The sequence below is a fragment of the Lissotriton vulgaris genome, chromosome 8, assembly GCF_964263255.1.
Source record: "Lissotriton vulgaris chromosome 8, aLisVul1.2, whole genome shotgun sequence".
Taxonomy (NCBI): Eukaryota; Metazoa; Chordata; class Amphibia; order Caudata; family Salamandridae; genus Lissotriton; species Lissotriton vulgaris.
Window position 1 is genome coordinate 817234938 of NC_141696.1, and position 18842 is coordinate 817253779.

Genomic DNA, 18842 nt, shown 5'->3' on the forward strand with positions numbered 1-18842 from the left:
CAAAAGGGGTGATATACACCGGGGAGACTGTAGAACTGGGGGAAACACCAATGATTCCATAGTTTCAGAGTTCTTTAGTCATTCCCTAGACAAGAACAAGATGAATGCAAGAAGGGTCAGCTTCAAGCTCTGACTATAAGCTAAGCTGTTTCGGAGAGGACTCAAGTCCCTCGACAATATGACTGTGAGGTGACACTTAAAAGATGAAGCATGAAAAGAATTATCGGAGGTGCAAACGTGAACAATTAACAACTCCAGCAGAACGAATGGAACGTCTGTGAACCTTTCTTGTGAAGTGCCGCAATAAGCGGAGCAAGAAAATAATCCATAATTTAAAATGTTCGCACTGTGTGGTATGAAAGAACAACAAATTATTTGGAGAGCAGAAGAACAAATTACTTACATTCAGTAACACTCTTTCTGGTGAATACTCTAACTGCAGATTCCTCACCTTGTGAATATCCTCATGCACCAGACAATCCAGAAAACTCAAAAGCAGTGTTTCCACGTGATGGTCGGTATTGTCAAAGCCATCCTCACCGAGACCCTGGGCAGAGGCAGCAGCATAGGGTACAGATGAAAGGAAGCCTCTGCAAAGGAGTCCGGTGCAACTTTGGCAGGATGATTGAGAACTCCAACAATGTCAAGAGGGTTGCTGTCATTTAGAAGTGGTCTGCAACTAACTGTGGCGAGCATGCCTTCAATAGCCAGTCGTTATGAGAGAGGAATAATTGTATCCCCAACCTTCAAAAAAATTAGCAGTCACCACTGCCATCACTTTTGTGAACACCTCAGCTGCACTGGTGAGCCGGAAAAGAAGCAGAGGAAACTCAAAGTGCTCATGGCCTACTTTGAAGCACAGTTAGTACCTGTAAGCCTGCAGAACTAGAATATGAAAACAGGCTTCCTACAAGTCTAATGCCACTATCCAGTCGCTAAGATCCAGGGCAGAAAGAACTTGGGCCAGCATGAGCATCTTCAATTTGTCCTCTTGCAGGAAGACGTTGAGGAAACAGAACTACAATAGGATGAAGGTCTCCATCCTTTTTCCACAAAAGAAATTAGTGTGAATAACACCCAGTCTCTACTTACTTCTAAGGATGGTATCCCCTCGATGGCTCATTTGCCCAAAGAGCCTGCATCTCCTGGTGCAAAATGGAAGATGGTCCTCCAAAAGCTGCTCCAATGCAGGAGGCAGGTGGCAGGTGTGGTGGCTCAAAGGAATGGCAGGGCATAGCTCCTTTGAACAATTTGAATGACCCACTGGTCAGATGTAATGCTCTGCCATCGCTGAAAGAAGTGGCTGACAATGCATTGTACCAGATGGCTGTGTGCTGCTAAGGGCACACTAAAGGGTTTGCAGTTGTTGCCAGAGGGGCTGAGGAATGGGCCATGCATTGCACCTGCTGACCTAGTCGTTTTCAGGCATACAGCCCAGCCTTGAAAGGGCTGGGAGGCCTGTAGTGTAGTGGCTGGGCCAGACGTAGTTGATACACTAAGTATCCCAAAAAAGGGAAAGGGGGGGCGGGGTGGGGGGGGGGGGTCAATACTGGTGTTGAAAAGCGCCAAGAGCTGTGGCTAGACTCTCCCTAAAATCCATCAGGGCAGACTTTGCCTTTTACCCAAACAGCTCCACTAAGGACTGTGGATCAAATCCATGTATGGCGTTGGAGCAACATGCTTGGCACCATAGCCCTTCGTAGACAAAGAGCGGAGTCTAGACCAGTGTGCCTGACAAATTTGGGATGCATCTCGTCTGTCCTAAATGGTCTGGGACAAGGATGTCCGTAAGGCTCCTGGGACTGCCAGTAAGATATCACCAACCATGTCCCAAAGTTCCTGGCTGTAACATCCAAGGTGGCAGGTTTATATTAATGTAAAGTAATTTCATATATTATATTAAATGTGGAACAAAAGAAACATGCTACAGCACTATTAACTCCATATTCAATTAAATATTTAATTCACATAAATCTATTAAATTACTTTTTTAACCATTTTTTAAATAAAAAAGCACACCTTAGGTAAAAAATATAGGTTTATGCACTAATAGTCATTTAAAGTGATATATATGAAATTAAAAGTTATTTAATTTTAATAATAAATAGTGCTACCTTAATTTACACATTCAAAAAATGCTCTTAAAAATGTTAATATAAAAAAAGGGTTTATTTTTAGATAATTTTAAAAAATACATTACATTTATTTATATCTTTAAATATTGAAAGTAAATGAATGTAATTTAATATTTTCGATAGGATTCTATTTCAAGTCTCTGCCTTCATTATTTTCTATGGAAGGCTGTTGCAGTATCAGTGGTTGGGGGTGTGGTGCTGCACTCATTAATGCTTCTTTTTGGCAGTAGTAAATTAGTCCTCGCAAATTTGATTTCACCTCCTTTTTCAGCAGATGGGGGCGTGCAAGTCTAATCTTTTGAGTAACTTTACATTACGATTTTGCAAATAGCCTAAAGTAGCAAAGGTACTCAAAAATGTAAGAGTAAATGTACTACTAGTAAAGCTACACATGTAGATTTACCTTTGTGAATAGGCCCTCAGGTCTTCATAGTGTTAACAGGTTTTTCTACGACAAACAGCTAAGCCTGTTGATCAGCTAAACCTAACAATCTAAATAGAGGATGGCATTGAGGGTTACCATGGCGAGTGAGGATGTTTGTTCCTCAAGGCTTAGTACAACAAGCATTATTAAAGCCAAAAGGCTTGACATCCATACAAAAGCACTGAGAAAAATAATAAAAAAAGAAAAAGAACAGCTGCTGCGCAAGACAAATTAAATAAAAAAAGGACTGCTTACAAGTATAATGTATTGATGAGAAAATTGATTAAATGTGTTGGAAGAGTGTTATTCCAGATGTAAAACAGTCCCTTATCGGTTCGAAAGGAGGTGGACAGATATACCCAAACAACCAGTAGACAATGAGACTAAAATACTCCTATATTCTGTTCCAAGATATGCTTGATAATGTCTCAAGCCAATGCCAATGACTGAAGATCCCGGAGTCAAAGAAGCCAATGGATGAAGGAGGCTGAATCAATGCTGCGAATACAATATGGTACAAAAGGGGGTGGTAATGGACGGAGCTTCTGAACCAATCAAACACTCACACCCAGTCAAAATATCTGGGTTTAATCCATCACCGTTCTTTAGCCCACTCTGCCACTCCAGTTCAGACATGGCTATATGCAAATCAGTCTGGCCCTGTGCCTCATGGGAACAGTCCAGCCCAAACTGCCAAGCCATGCCTTCCTGGACCGGAAACAAGCTTCCGAGTACTGGTTTCTGGCATTCCAGCCGTCTTCAGCCCGGCTTGCTTGAATCCAGTGGCAAAGTGAGCAAGGGACTCATGTCTGAGCATACCCTGCCACACTTATGGCGGCCAACAGTGGTACAAAAGGGGGGTGGCAATGGACGGAGCATCTGAACCAATCAAACACTCACACCCAGTCAAAAGATCTGGGTTTAATCCATCACCATTCTTTAGCCCACTCTGCCACCCCAGTTCAGACATGGCTATATGCAAATCATTCGGCAGAAAGACAAAAAAGGTATAACAATTACAAGTGCCACAGATTTAGCTACAAAAACAACAATTGATGGACAGAATGCAGAACAATGTCATACATTCACCCCAGTACAGAGATCTGGGCCTCAATCCATCATTTTTTTGCACTCCACGCCACCCCAGTTCAGACATGGCCATATGCAAATCAGCCTTGACCCTGTGCCTCATGGGAACAGTCCAGCCCGAACTGCCAAGCCATGTTTTCCCACATCCCCTTTTGTACCGCTTTGTCGCCATAAGTTGGCAGGGTATGCTCAGACGTTGAGTCCCTTGCTCACTTTGCCACTGGATTCAAGCAAGCCTGGCTGTAGACATCTGAAATGCCAGAAACCGGTCCTAGGAAGCTTAATTCCGGTCCAGGAAAGGCATGGCTTGGCAGTTCGGGCTGGACTGTTCCCATGAGGCACAGGGTCAGACTGATTTGCATATAGCCATGTCTGAACTGGTGAGGAAAATGGCCGACACGTTTCGCCCTTTGTGGTAGATCATGCCAGGGCTTTCTCAAGTCTGCAAAACGAATAAGAATTCAATCAATACTTTGTAAACAGCAAGAGAAGTGACCCCAAGAGAGTTAGCAAAGCAAACCAACATGCTGGTGATCAAATGCAGAAAGGGAGGGGGGCAGAAGCCGGAGTGACTTCAAGGGATTTATGTTTTTCCAAAAAGATTTAAAGAAAGTTGCTGAAAGAGGCAGGCAGGAAAACAGGAGTATACTGCCTCCAAAAAACATTGTGCCTGCGTGATTATGTAGCGGTGAACCTTTAAACCCAAAAATAAAGAATCAAAAGCACATTTGTCTAAACTCAAGTGTGCCACAAATGATGACATCTTATAGTGGCACTGATGGTATTTCCTGATGTTAAGAGAATATTTAGAAGACAAGTATTAGAGGATTTGTAGGAAAATTATCTTAAATTGATCATAGGGAGTGCACAGCATATGAAAACAGTGCTTCTGTTAGTCAACGAAGTTCATGCTTGAGCAATATATGCAGTGCGTGATAGAGTTTATAACAAAACACAGATGGTTAAAAGTAATACCCAAGTAGTTTCAACAGTTCTTATCATTAAGTTGTAGTAAGCAGTATTTCAGTAGTTGTAGTTGAACATCCAAAATTCTAAAAGAATAGACATTTGTTGTCATAACATTGCATTAGTTTCCATTTGATTATGACATTGAGTCTTTGAAGATTATTATGCAGTTTGTTTACAGCTTACAGGCTAGCGTCTGTATCTTGCAGGACTAGTTAGAAAATGCACTCTTATGAAGGGTTTTTATTAGATAAAATTAACTTTCTTAATAGGTTTCACTAAAGTGTAAGGAAATAAAGAATACGCATTGATGCTGCAAAAATACACTTTGGGCTAATATTTTAATCGGCATCGAGGTCACGCTTTAAACTTCAAAGTGAACTTGAAACTGTTACACATTAAACGGAGTACAGCAGCTGTTGTCAACTTTAAACCGCAAAGCAAAACACAAAAATAGAAAAATAAGTATGCACCAAAGAAATGCTCAAATGTTGAAAAAGAAAATTAATTCACAATTAAATATAGAAAACGATTTTACATTTTCAATTTTGCTTCTTTATTTGTATGTACTTGTTATCATACTTTATTAATGTTAACTCAATTTTAATATTTAATTTTGTAAAACAGTTGCAAACCCCCAAGTGTCCTTGGACCACAGGTTAGGAAACACTGGCTTGCAGGAATCATTGTTCAGTAAATTAAGAAAGGGTACACCACATGACAAAGGTTTGCCATATGCTAAAATAGCAGTTTCTACAGCATGTATGCAAGAAACCAGAACACACACTTCATGACTTCAGGGAAGAAAATGCATATGTTTTTTCAGGGTACGGATAGATCGGGAGAAAAGCGTTTGAAAAGGACTGGGTTAGCCATACTGAATACATGATAATACTTTCATTATGGTCTACTCTACAACATGAAGTGATGTTACCAACTAACAATAGGCCATTTCCAATGGGAGAGGCCTTTCCTTGGAAGCATTGGTCAAGTCAGTAGGTCTCGCCTTTGAGATCTGAACAGGATGGGTAAAGCTCATACTGCTTATGCTGGTTAGTACCTCCTTGCACCCCATTAATTTGATACCTTTGATGCATGTTGATATTCCAGACATGAGTACCGCAAGGAAATTGAGGGTCAGCTGTACACTTTGCCAGTACCTAGTCAGCATACAACCAAATCAATGCAATTGCTTTTCACTTTAGTTCATTTATGGAGGAAAGACCTTCAAGTCACCAGCATGCCCCCTGTTGGTCATCTCAGGGACTGGGGCTTAAAAACGCTCATCATGGGGGTACGTTTAAACTCAGATACATGTCCCTTTTCTGGCTATAAACCTGGAACGAGTGCTGCCTACGTGCTACACAACAACTTTGCTAAGCAAAGATAAACGCGAAATGACGTCAGTGAGGCGTGACAGTCGATATAACGTCACTTACCCTAGAAGACTATTTACCTGTTCCTTTATCAGTGTATCTCTTGTGAACAGGAGGAAGTGTTTATTAAGCAAAACGGTGACTTTCTGGTGAAATGCAGTTTAAAAGCAAGCCTGCTGATTAACCAGATAATTTCATTAAGTGAACAGGACGTCATTCATCAGCCCTCACGACGCAGGGCAGAAGCTGGGTTTAAAGGCCAGTAAGTCACATGCTTCTCTCCTTGATTAACTGCGGGCAGATTTCGCACACAGCTCTCTTTCATCTGCAGGCAGGACACGCAAAGCTGTCCTGCAACCACCGCATGTCTCCGCAGCGACGCGAACACCGACACCAAACTAGAACAAACACAAGCTTTGTCATGAGAGTTCAAAGGCATTCCAAGGGAGCCGAACACGAGATGTAGCCACCTCGGCCACACACTACAAGGCGCAGGGGGGCAACCATCGCCACGCCAAGTGCCACGAGGCGCGGGTTACGCAGCAGAGAAAAGTGTAAACGAAAACAAAATCACGTTATTGTTTACCCAGCAACAGCAGCTTTTTTCACGAGCGCTGCCCAGTATCGATCCACAATCTTGAATCGCTGCCCTAGAATTACTCTGCCTGTTATGACAAACTAATTGCCATAGACTATGCTCACCGCCAGTGAAGTGGTAAACCTTCTCTGTCATAGCTGCTCAGCCATGTTAGTTGTTTATCAGTCCCGGTCACCTCCCCCCCCAGTGAACTCTGCAACCTAAGTCCACTGGAGGTGCCCCGAGTATTTTCTGTGGTCTCTGCCAGCAAGCTAAGGGCTTTTGACGAGGGTGGGAGAGAGCAACCAAAGTAACCCCCCCCCCCCCCCCTCTCAACCCGAGTGATCGGGTCTAGTACCGCCTCATACCAGATTATGAGTTCACTAACAGCGATGGAAGCAATTAGATTTCAGGGGAGACTGCCCTTTAAAGGTCCGTTCATTCCCCACCCTCTTGCTGGGAACTACAGACCTTTCAACTTACAAAATATTTTCGCAGTGTAAGGAGGCAGCAGCTAAGAGGTACTCTGCCCCTCACCAAGACCCCCAACGACTCCCCCCCCCCCCCCAACAACCCTCCAAAAGAAGAAATGTCAACGAGACTTTCACAGATGTCCTGGGGTGTTTTCACACCTTTTATGGACATTGGTTGCTTATTGCCTCTGAAAATCCATTGTTTACAGTAGTTTCCAGCTCATTTTTCCTGCCACCGTGTGATATCGGCTCCTCACTCATTGACCATCTGAAAGGAGACGAAATAGTGTGTCACACAGTGGCACCGTGCGAGTTGGCAGCTCTGGAATAGAGTTGGCAGGTCTGGAACCGACACCTATCCGCATGCACTGGACAAGCATGGGCGGTGGGCGCATCACATGAGTTCTTTACCTCAAAGATGAATCGACGGCAAGCATTTAAAACAGTGTGTGCATGGCTGGACAAAAGGCTATTTCCTTGCAGGGTGTGTTTTGTCAGCAGAGGACATGACAGCCTTCTTTTCTGAGCTCAGGACAACCTTCCTAACACAGGGCACAAGTCCTAAAAAAAGAAGTGGGGGGACTCTCCAAGGTAGGCTTGGTCACAGGAAGTGACATCACGACAGGAAGTGACATCACGACAGGAAGTGACATCGCAACAGGAAGTGACATTACAACAGGAAGTGACATCACATGTAAGGCAGATCTATCATTTGCATATAATGCAAAATTTAACAATTGAAGCTGCTTGGTACTTAAGCCTGTGACTTAAGGTCCCTGTATGGAGGAATTAGCAGCCCAAATGTGGATGAAGTTTGGCGAAGGTGACATCAACACATTTTCAAAACACTACAGGAAAGTTTGACTGCAAGATTTTGTATACATTACAGGTTCCCAGAGAGGCTGCTTCCCACACTCAACAATGACTATTACACACACTAGGGCTCCATATTCACGTTATTCTATCGATGAGTGTTATATGTTATCTCCCCACCTATTGTAAACTAGCGACTCTGTATTACATAGTTTTGTCCCAGCTGCCTCTCTCTAGCTGTGGCTAGATTTATTTATTTTATTTATAAAGTTTTATATAGCGCGAACTTGATCCTGAAGGATATCAGAACGCTTTACAATTTGCAGCAAAGGTAACAAATCAGAACATTAGTCTAACATTGGGAATCTTGGTTGAAGACAATGGAGCTGCCGGGGCATTAACTTGGGTCAATGCCTAAATTTTAGATATATTAACTGGCCATTGTATTTATTTTAGCAGATTTATTTATTTCTATTTATTTTAGGAAATGTATTTAGTTTTGGTATATTTTAGTTTGACTTATTTGCCTTCATTTACTTCAGTGCAACAAAATATAAACATTGCTTTACTTTGTATTAATACTGTTTATTTTTGTGATAGTTCCTAAAAAAAAGGGCCAATTATGACTCATGCATTGTAATGGTTGTTTCCCCCTTTACAGAGACTACTTACTATAAAATTGGGGTGGGCCTAGCTCATGATGTCATTTTGTGGGGACCCCTTGAAGAAAGCGGGCAGAACCTTTGCAAAACTTTGTGCCCCCCTATCCAGTAGTGCAATTATCCAAACACTGACAGGATTGAGCCTAAATTAAAAATATACTGACATACGTAATGCCAAGTCAGACGTCATCATGGAGTCATGTTTAAATGAACAATCCAGCGCCATCCTACACCTCCCCATTCCACAAAATTATACAATTCAGACCGACAACACAAACTAGAAGGGGGCGTTGCTGTCATCATTAAACATTCCATGTGGAAACAGCGACACACGGAAGAACACACAAGGGTACACCATCATACTACTTACATTTTGTAGCCTGGTGTCAATTGTTCAATGCAGGGCTTAATTTGTGCCAGTGCTTAGCGCCAGCACTTAATTGGCAGGGCCGGGTCTAGTGGTACTCTGATTCTACACGCACGAGGCGCACAGTGCATGTAAAATGTTTTAATTTAACTTACAGCACACCTGCTAGTACTAATACTTAATTAACTCCTCAAGTCTCGTGCAGCCACATCGCATTGTGTTTAGTTTTTCACATCTCAGTTTACCCTTAATTGTTCACGATCACTTGAATAATGAAATATTCTGAGTGGGAGAGCTCTTTGGCAGCACTCTGCCAGGTTTCTCTCTCGTCACTCTCATGCTGCTGTGTTAAAGAGCCTCGGTTCTACCGCACAAAGAATTAGGGTGACCAACTGGCATTGGTGCAAATTCAGGACGGTGAGTGTAAAAATTCAGGACAAAGGGTCAAAATTCAGGACACAAATTCAGGACAGGAGGTCAAAATTTAGGACAAAACTTCAGGACAATAGGTACGTTTTACAGACACATCAGAGGTCGCGCAATAGTATATAAGTAAGCCCAGCCATTTCCAAAAGTATTCAACCATTTGCAAACCTATCCATCATGTATCATTTCACTCATCCATCCCTTCATCCATCCCCTCATCCATCCTTTCACTCATCTCCATTATCCATCCATCTATCCACCCTTTCACCCTACCCATCTGTACACTTATCCATCCACTTTTCATCCCATCCATCCATTCACTCATCCATTCAGCCATTTACCCTTTCACCAATCCAGCCATCCTTTCACTTACTAATCCTTCCACCCATCCACTCTTTTAGTCATCCATCCATCCTCCCTTTCTCTCTCCATCGACCCTTTCACTTAGCCTTCCTTCCATCCATCCATCCACCCACCCACCCATCCATCTACTCATCCACTCATGAATCCATCCATTGCCCCTATCACTCATCCATCTATCATTTCACTCCTTCACACATCTATTCATCCTTTTGTCCATCTACCCTCCCTTTCACTCACTCATCCATCCTTACACCCACCCTTTCACTCATATGTCCATTCATTCACCACTTATCAATCCATCAATCCATCCATCATTTCACTCATCCACCTACCCCCCATCATCCACCCACCATCCACGCACCCACTCATCCATCCTTTCACCCACCCACCATCCAATCCACTGATCCATCCTTTCACCCATCCATCATCCACCCACCCACTCATCCATCCATCCTTTCACCCACCCACTCATCATCCATCCATCCATCCATCCATCCTTTCACCCACCCACTCATCATCATCCATCCATACATCCTTTCCCCCACTTATCCATCCATCCATCCCTTCACCCAGTCTCCATCCATCCATCCTTTACCCACCCATCCATCCCTTCACCCACTCTCCATCCATCCATCCTTTCACCCACCCATCATCCATCCATCCATCCGTCCTTCCCTTCATCATCCATCCATCCATCCCCTCATCACCCATCCATCCTTCCCCTCATCATCCGTCCATCCTTCCCCTCATCATCCGTCCATCCTTCCCCTCATCATCCATCCATCCTTCCCCCTCATCATCCATCTATCCATCCATCCTTTTCCCTCATCATCTATCTATCCATCCATCCATCTGTCCTTCCCCTCATCCATCCATCCTTCCCCTCATCATCCATCCTTTTCCCTCATCACCCATCCATCTTTTCCCCTCATCATCCATCCATCCTTTCCCCTCATCATCCATCCATCCTTTCCCCTCATCATCCATCCATCCTTTTCCCTCATCATCCATCCATCCTTCCCCTCATCATCCATCCATCCATCCATCCATCCATCTGTCCTTCCCCTCATCATCCATCTGTCCTTCCCCTCATCATCCATCCATCCATCCATCCATCCATCCATCCATCCATCCTTCCATCCTTCCCCTCATCATCCATCCATCCATCCATCCATCCTTCCCCTCATCATCCATCCATCCATCCATCCATCCTTCCCCTCATCATCCATCCATCCATCCATCCTTTTCCCTCATCACCCATCCATCCATCCCTTTTCCCTCATCACCCATCCATCCATCCCTTTCCCCTCATCATCCATCCATCCATCCTTCCCCTCATCATCCATCCATCCTTCCCCTCATCATCCATCCATCCTTCCCCTCATCATCCATCCATCCTTCCCCTCATCATCCATCCATCCATCCATCCTTCCCCTCATCATCCATCCTTCCCCTCATCATCCATCCTTCCCCTCATCATCCATCCTTCCATCCTTTCACCCACCCCCTCATCATCCATCCATTCCCTCATCATCCATCCATCCACCCTTCCCCTCATCATCCATCCTTTCACCCACCCCCTCATCATCATCCATCCTTTCACCCACCCCCTCATCATCCATCCATCCATCCTTCCCCTCATCATCCATCTATCCATCCATCCATCCCCTCATCATCCATCTATCCATCCATCCCCTCATCATCCATCTATCCATCCATCCCCTCATCATCCATCCTTTCCCGTCATCCATCCATCCTTTCATCCATCCTTCCCCTCACCCATCCTTCCCCTCACCCATCCATCCATTTATCCTGCCCTTCATCCATCCATCCTTCCCCTCCATCCATCCATCCTTCTCCTCATCCATCATTCTTCCCCTCACCCATCCATCCATCCTGCCCCTCATCCATCCATCCTTCATCCTTCCCCTCATCCATCCTCCTTTCATCCATCCTTCCCCTCACCCATCCATCCATCCCATCCATTTATCCTGCCCTTCATCCATCCATCCTTCCCCTCCATCCATCCATCCTTCCCCTCATCCATTTATCCTTCCCCTCATCCATTTATCCTTCCCCTCATCTATCCATCCTTTCCCTCCGTCCCTCATCCTTCCCCTCATCCATCTTTCCCCTCATCAATCATCCAGCTACCCTTCCACCCATACATCCAGCTATTTACATTTTCTCTCCATCGTTCCCCTCACTCATCAATCCATCTATCCTCTCTCATTATCCATTTATTCAATCTTTCATTCATCCATTCACCCTTTCACTAATTCATCCAGCCATTCACACATCCCTTCACTTACTTACACGCCCACCTTTCCATATTAATTTTGAGCTGAGCCCTTTTGAGAAGAGGCCCATCAAGAACTTCACCCTTGCTGCAGGGGCCGTTCCAGGACTGGGACAGAAGCCACCCAGGGCGGAGACAGGATCCACCACAGGGGGGGACAAGAGCCATCACAGGCGGGGGTGGACTGGAGCCACAACATGGGGGGACAGGAGCCATCACTGAGGGGAGGGCAGGAGCCATCACAGGAGAGGGAACACAGGGGTGGGCATGCAGTATTCAAGTATCATCTTGGGCTCCTCTCCTGCACAAGACACCGAGAAGACAGGCTCTCTGTTCAAAATGCCATCCCCCACTGTGATGTACTGTATTTACAGGAGATACTCCGAGAGAACTGATTGAACTGATTGTCCTCCATACTTTGTTAGTCAGTGTGGGTGCGATTGTGCCATTTCTTTATTTTCTTACATTATAGCCTGCATGTTAGAAGAACCGAGGTTTGCTTACAATTTAGTGACAGTAATTAAGCTATGTGAAGAGAACCACGTGGTGCCTGGGTGTAATCCGGGGTGTAATCTGACCGAGTCTCGGATGTTTGGGGCCCTGGGTAGAAATGGAATGTGTGAGCCCCCCTCTAAATAGCAGATACAAGACGCATTCAGGGCTGTTTGCATGTGAATAGATGTCGCTGCTCCGAAGCCACAGCCCCTCCCTCTCAGTCACCTTCGAGCACCTTTTAACAGCTCATCAAGGGCTGGAGGTGTGAGGGTTGCCATCCCGCTGTGCCTCTACAGTGCTGCTGGGGGTCTGAGCTTTTGTACTGCCTTGGAGTCAAGAAGGGAGGTGGGGGCAAACTGTGCCCGTTTAAAATTACGGACAAATGCGGAAATGCTTTATTTACTCTGTGCGCGCCGCGCTCCCGTTTTTTAATGGTGGACGCGGTTTTGATTTAGCAGGGTGGACGGCGTCCACCCTGAAAAACCCTCGGAAATAAGTGGGGGGATGCCGTCCACCCGCGTGGTACCCCGACTCGTGCCCTGTCCTAACAGCAGTCTTAATGTGTGTGTTTTTTTGGAAAACATGGTTGTCAGTACTTACCTTTGCTGGAGCAGATTTCCTCTGATACAGTGAAATTCACCTCTTCCTGTGATTGTGGTGGTTGCTTGAAAACATTGCTTGCCATGGGCGCAGTCTTGGAGGAATCGCATTAAACTCTTGGTCAGACCAAACTAGTCTGACCTAGTACTAACTGCTTAGGAAGATTGGGAAAACCATGGAGGAAGATGCACTTCTCTCTTATTGGGAAAGGACAGTCCTCTAGGTGGTCCGGGATTCCTGAAAGGGCCTGCAATCGGGGACAAATAGAAGAACTTTGTGTTAAGCACTTTTTACATAGTCTGGCATCAAGAAGATCCTGCATACCGTACAGGAAGGATCATTTCGGATAGTTTTGCTATTGAACGTGGCACTAGGCAGGGTTGTCCTTTGTCTCCCTTGCTGTTCGCCCAGGACTGGGAGCCCTTGGCTAGCTTGCTGTGGGAGCAAACACACACAGGGCTATTTTGTGAGCAACCACACTAACATAGTTTTCATGTATGCTGATGATACCCGGATTTATTTACAAGCAGACTCCACAATACTACCAGAGGACATGTCAGCTTTAAGTGCATTCAACCGCATTCATGTTTATTTCCCTTTTTATAGATGCAGAGCCTTTAAGCCACTCCGCCGAGGATAGCCCCCTACAGTGGAAGTATTAAATATTCAAATACTTTAAAAAAAAATGTTTTAAATTTATTTAGAAATTTCATATAAACATTCAAATACTTGGGGGGTACGAACAGGTACTTTGGAACACAATCTTGTGGAGGGAAATTTGGAGAAGGTCTTGACGTTAATTGGACAGTCGCTGCCCTTTTGGACACAGTTACCCCTACCACCCATAGGGAGAAGTGTATATTGCCAAAATGTAGTCCTTCGGCAACTCCTTTATTTTCTTGCAGCACTCCCATTGATATTAAAGAAACCGTTTTTACAAGATATACAATGACTGTTCGCATCACTGATGTGGGCTAATTGGAGGCATAGAGCTAAACTGGGTGCTTTATATGCTACACTTGAGAATGGGGGTTGGGTGCCCCCAAGTATGAGCTTTATTACGCCAAAACTCAACTTCAGTGGCCGCTTCAATGGTTGCTAGACACCTCCAATACAGAGAGGCACCAGTTGCCTTTTGATTTCGGAGGCATTCCATTATTGGAATGGTTCCTAGACTCCCCACATATCGTGCTCTCCCCAGTGCTTTATTGAAGATGGCGACATGCTGCTAGAAGAAATCTATACACCCAGTAAAGGGGGGACGCCTTATGCACCTACCCTCCCTCTCTGGACGCCCCCACAGTGCAGGCAGCTGAGAGAGGTTAATCAAGTGAGACCTGGTCCACAGCTGGATACAGGATTTGGGGAGACATAATAGTGGAGGGCATACTTTGCACCTTCGTGGATGTGACGGAGGGAGGCACACTAGACCCGGGTCAGTTTCTCCTATACTCCACACTAGGAGGGGTGGTAGAGAAATTATGGATTTTAGAAGGAGGGGTGGTAGAGAAATTATGGAATTTAGACAAGAGACCTGTACAGGTGGCTGCCCATTATAATTGATAACATTAACAGGGCCAGAATGGGCTATTTCACACAATTACAGAGCCCTGCGGGATGATGGTTCAGGTATTGGATTCCCAGAATGTAGGGGCTGTTGGGAGGAGAAAGTATCTGTAGAACTAAAGGATACCACATGGCAGAGGTGCCTGGGATCTATTAGAACAAGCGCACAAAATTCACAACCTAGGTTTACACAATTTAATTATTGCATCACGCATACCTTTCCCCAGACAAAATAGCAAGAAGCGTTTGCAATGCAATAGGTCTGGCATTTGGCAGAGTTTGTAGCAATTGGAGTTGCAAATGACATCTTTTATCTCTGTTTTCGTTTGGAGTCTAGTAGGTGTGTGAACAGACACAGCTGCAGTACTACCTAGAGGACATAGAATGATGAATTACCAATTTGATCAGAGAAGCAGGTAGCAGCACTGTTTAGAGGACTAAGAATGAGGAATTATCATTGGTACCAGAGAAGCATCTATCAGCACTGGCAAGAGGACTAAGAATGGGGAATTACCACTGAAAACAGAGACCCAGCTGCAGCACTGTCTAGAGAACTAGGAATGAGGAATTACCACAAGAACAGACACAGCTGCAGCACTGGCTAGAGGACCAAGAATGAGGAAAATACCACTGGGACCAGAGAAACAGCTGCAGCACGGTCTCATATCTGCCAAGGGTTTAGATTGCTATGTTTGACATTTTCCTAATTTAAGAGTAAATATGAGTGAAATTTCAATGACTGAGTGACACTTTTTTGCGGGTAAAATCAAGCAGTGAAGACAAAGGAAACTTATACATATCAGAACTTACTCCAATTTGAGCAACAAGAAATTCTAGGAAGATCCTAAAACGTCTGCAAAGCACCAAAAACAAGAGGAAGGGCACTAACCAGAGACAGACTGCGTGACTGCAGTTCTCAGTAACAGAGAGCAGGCAGGCACTGCTGATGATCTCATTGATGTGATCATTCATGAGTTGAGCTAGTCCAAAAAGGACATTTAGCATAGCAAGTGCAACTAGGAGATTATGGCGTCACTCAGTCACAGGCATGAGAAACACCAGCGCAAAACTTGGCAGTGATTTACTCTAAACTGCTGCAGACAAACACACATTGCACTGATAGTCTTTTCTTAGTTTTAAAGACAATCTTTTGCAGTCATGTAACTATTTTAGCAGATCTCTAATGAATAAACCACCACCCACAAGGGTATTATTCAGGGTCAAGGACACAGAAACCACATCACACTTGCGATATGGTTATCGCACACTTTGAGGCTTACCATGAAACTCCAGGTATTTGTATCTCTGTGGGCCACATTTTATAGCACTACCAACATGCCGGCCTCGTGCCCCTTCCCTGTTTGTAAAATACACTCCTATTCATGGCCCCGGACCACAGTGCGAATCGTCAGCAAATAAAATGCAGAGCCATCTAATTTCAGCAGTTCGTAATCCGATAAAGATGGAGTGGGGACTGTCCAGAGTAGACTATTCTTTCCTTGCTCAAACTACGTCTCAAAGTAAGCAGCGTAAGTCTACGATTGCATGAAGCTGGCAGGAAGTCTTTAATCTGTGTTGACATTTAGCACTCAGAAAACGGCTGACAGTTGTTATACAGTACTACTCATTCAACATTAACACAATGACGTGGTAAAATAAAAGCGGATAAAATTAAATGTTGAAGTAAAATTTTGTGCATATATATTACATCACTCACTTATCCTAATTGAGATGTGAGTCCTAGTCTCCAGGCTTTCCCTGGGACCCGTCTTCCAGTAATAAACTGTCCTCACCCCTGGCAGCTGCTGCAAACCGGGTCACTAACTCCTTCTCCGTCTCCCTCGGCTGCGTTTATAACTGCATTCGGCACGGGTGCAGCACAGCTTACAGCACGCTGCGGTCCCAGCCCGTGCCAGCAGCTGCAGTGGGATGCTGCGAGCGCCATGATTATGATTGGTTTGCGGGCGCGCAAATTCAGCTTCCTGCCTCCCACACCAGCATGCAGGATGTGACGTTCCCCACGCGCCGACCTGTAACACGGCCTGACTGGGCCCGGTAACGTCAGACTGACAAGTGAGAGCCATGCCGTGGGGAACATTAAAAATGAAGCACAGTCCTGCCAATTCAAACATAGTCTTAGCAGGGAGTGTGAACCGGCATGCGCTGGGCAGCCTTAGCTCAGCTATAAGCCCCAAGCCTGGTAGAACAGCGCACACGCCATAGGCTGCGGGCTGCCAGCTGCCCCATTTAAGTTTTACAAAAAGGGGGTGGTGATGAACAGAGTGTCTGAGTTAAACAGACCACTCTTACCCAGTCCAAAGATCAGGGCTTGATCCATCACCGTTATTTATCTCACTGCCCCATCCCAGCTCAGAACCTGGCTATATGCAAATCAGGATTCAAGCAAACCGGGCCGAAAGACGGCTGTAATGCCAGAAACCGGTCCCCGGGAGCTTGTTTCCTTCCCAGTGTAAGAATTGGCTTTTGTACTTTGGTTTGCCCTGTTCCCATCATGCACTGGGACAGGAACAGACTAATTTGCATACAGCCAGGTTCTGAAACTGGGATGGTGCAGTGAGCTAAAAAACGGTGTTGGATCTAGCCCTGATCTCTTGACTGGGTGAGAGCTTTCTGCTTAATTCAGAGACTCTGTCCCTCACCACCCCTTGTTGTAAATATTTTTGTCCACCCTAAGCGTGGAAGGGTATTCTCAGATGTGAGACCCTTGCTCATTACACCACCAGGATTCAAGCAAACCGGGCCGAAGACGGCTGTAATGCCAGAAACCGGTCCCCGGGAGCTTGTTTCCTTCCCAGTGTAAGAATTGGCTTTTGTACTTTGGTTTGCCCTGTTCCCATCATGCACTGGGACAGGAACAGACTAATTTGCATACAGCCAGGTTCTGAAACTGGGATGGTGCAGTGAGCTAAAAAACGGTGTTGGATCTAGCCCTGATCTCTTGACTGGGTGAGAGCTTTCTGATTAATTCAGAGACTCTGTCCCTCACCACCCCTTGTTGTAGCCATTTAAGTTTTAGGCAGGCTGCTCTTCAGGAACAGACAACATGCATAAGCGTGTCAATGCATATCAGTGCGGTAATGGAGAGCACCACACTGAAATGCGTTAGTCAACGCCTGATATTTTGCAGGAACTCTTCTAGAGGAAATTACGCTATGGGCTGATTCAAATCAGATCATACCATTGAACCAGACGGGTTTCCGGAAAAATACTGGAACAGCTACCAATATTCTGTCCATCTCTCTAATGATCGATGCAGCAAAAATGAAAAAACTGACGCTGCATATGTGCTACATCGATTTCAGTGCAGCGTTTGATAACATCGAGAGAGGCAGACTTTGGGGGATACTGGCACAATGGGGAATATCGCAGCTGATTCTAAGCATGCTGAAGCTTCTACACTCAGATACCTGGGTGCAGGTGAAGCTAGGAGGCGGCACACACCTGTCATCTAAAGTTCGTACCACCAAAAGCCTGAAGCAAGGGTGCGTGCTTGCCCCAATACTATTTAATCTGTTTATGGCAGATTTATCAGACTCACTCAACATATGCAACTCCTATTCCCCGAGGCTGGGGGGGGGAAACCTTGAGCAACCTGCTGTATGCGGACGACGTTGTGCTACTAAGCCATACCTACACCGGCCTCCAGCAGCTTCTGATCCAAATGCACAGCTACGCCACGGAATACAAACTCAAAATAAATCTGAGCAAGACACGCACCATGTCGATCAACATCAAGAAGAAGCCTCAGAAATCATGGGCACTAGGCGGTCAAAAAATAGAGTCGGCACTTGTTTACAAATACCTGGGAGTTCTCTTTGACAGAGATGGCACCTTTGCACAACAAAAGCAGGAAGCAAAAAGGAGAGGGGCGTGCAGCGCCGTTACACTAAAAAACATAGCCAATCAACTGATGGGGCCAATTCTAACCCCTTATCTGAGAGTTATTCAGGCTAAGCTACTCCCCTCTATCTGTTATGGCAGCGAGGCGCTTCGTGGGTGAGACTCCAGGAACCTGGACACAATCCAGACAAAAGCCTATAGAACAATGTTTTCCCTTCTGCCCTACACATCGCCGGCCCAACTCAGGCTGGAATTTGGATTGCAAAAGCAAACCCTTGCAAGACAGGGAGCGTACATCAACTGCTGCCACAAACTCTGTTCGGCCCCTACCAACACTCTATACTTGCTGC

At 45.2% G+C, this 18842-nt stretch overlaps 1 protein-coding gene across 3 annotated transcripts in view; it reads right to left on the reverse strand.

The window, feature by feature from the left end:
• The window catches only part of MAP4K4 (mitogen-activated protein kinase kinase kinase kinase 4), a 665231-nt gene that overhangs the window by 317249 nt on the left and 329140 nt on the right, over positions 1–18842 (reverse strand). The window lies entirely within an intron of this gene.